The sequence below is a fragment of the Corylus avellana genome, chromosome ca8 (assembly GCF_901000735.1).
Source record: "Corylus avellana chromosome ca8, CavTom2PMs-1.0".
Taxonomy (NCBI): domain Eukaryota; kingdom Viridiplantae; phylum Streptophyta; class Magnoliopsida; order Fagales; family Betulaceae; genus Corylus; species Corylus avellana.
Window position 1 is genome coordinate 12,144,689 of NC_081548.1, and position 1,923 is coordinate 12,146,611.

Below are 1,923 nucleotides of genomic sequence, written 5' to 3' on the forward strand. Positions count from 1 at the left end.
CCCCCCATCTTCACTAACGAACGATAACTTTTTCTGAAAGTTAACAAGCGCCCCGATCCTGGCCAGAACGACTCAAATTTTTTCGTGCCACCCGCCGACATGATTGCCTCGAAGCACTGAGAACCCTCGTAAAGTTTCGGACAAATTGGACGTGGTTGTATTTTTTAGGAACAAGGACCGAAACCCTTGGCCGAACAAAATTGTCAAATGTGAAGTGAAATTGTTTGGCCCAAAAATTTATGTGCTTGTGGAGAACTTCGAGGCAATCATGTCGGCGGGTGTCACGAAGTGATTCGAGTTTGTTTGCCCCCCCAGCTTCACTAACGAATGATAACTTTTTCTGAAAGTTATCAAGAGCCCCGATCCCGGCCGGAACGAGTCAAATTTCTTCGTGCCACCCGCCGACATGATCGCCTCGAAGCACTGAGCACGCTCGTAAAGTTTCGGGCAAATTGGACGAGGTTGTATTTTTTCACAACTTAGACCGAAACCCTAGGCCGAACAAAATTGTCAGATGCGAAGTGAAATTGTTTGGCCTGAAAATTTACGTGCTTGTGCAGAACTTCGAGGCAATCATGTCGGCGGGTGGCAGGAAGTGATACGAGTTCGTTTGCCCCCCCATCTTCACTAACGAACAATAATTGTTTCTGAATGTTAACTAGACCCCGATCCAGCTAGAACAACTCTAATTTCGTCGTGCCGCCCGCCGACTTCATTGCCTCGAAACACTGAGTACGCTTGTAAAATTTCTGAGAAATCGAACGAGGTTGTATCTTTTCACAACTAGGACCGAAACCCTAGGCCAAACAAAATGGTTAGATGCGAAGCGAAATTGTTTGGCCCGAAAATTTACGAGCTTGTGCAAAACTTCAAGGCAATCATGTCGGCGGGTGGCACGAAGTAATTCGAGTTCGTTTGCCCCCCCATCTTCACTAACGAACGATAACTTTATCTGAAAGTTAGTAAGACCCTCGATCCCGGCTGGAACGACTTGAATTTCTTCGTGCCAACCGCCGACATGATTGACTCAAAGCATTGAGCACGCTCGAAAAGTTTAAGGCAAATCGGACGAGGTTGTATTTTTTCACAACTAGGACCGAAACCCTAGGCCGAACGAAATGGTCAGATGCGAAGCAAAATTGTTTGGCTCGAAAATTTATGAGCTTGTGCATAACTTTGAGGCCATCATGTCGACGGGAGGCACAAAGTGATTTGAGTTCGTTTGCCCCCACATCTTCACTAACGAACGATAACTGTTTCTAAATATTAACAAGACCCCCATCCTGGCCGGAACGACTCGAATTTCATCGTGCCACCCGCCGACATGATCGCCTCGAAGCACTGAGCACGCTCGTAAAATTTCTAGCAAATCAGACGAGCTTGTATTTTTTCACAACTAGGACCGAAGCTCTAGGCCGAACAAAATGGTCAGATGCGAAGCAAAATTGTTTGGCCCGAAAAATTTACGAGCTTGTGCAAAACGTCGAGGCAATCATGTCGGCAGACGGCACGAAGTGATTCGAGTTCGTTTGCCCCACCATCTTCCCTAACGAACGATAACTTTTTCTGAAAGTTAACAAGAGCCCCGATCCCGGCGGGAACAATTCGAATTTCATCGCGCAACCCGTCGACCTGATCGCCTCGAAGCACTGAGCACGCTCGTAAACTTTTGGGCAAATCGGACGAGGTTGTATTTTTTCACAACTAGGACCGAAACCATAGGCCGAACAAAATGGTCAGATGCGAAGCGAAATTGTTTGGCCCAAAAATTTACGAGCTTGTGCAGAACTTCGAGGCAATCATGTCGGCAGGTACCACGAAGTGATTCGAGTTTGTTTGCCCCCCAGCTTCACTAACGAACGATAACTTTTTCTGAAAGTTATCAAGAGCCCCGCTCCCCGCCGGAACGACTCAAATTTCTTC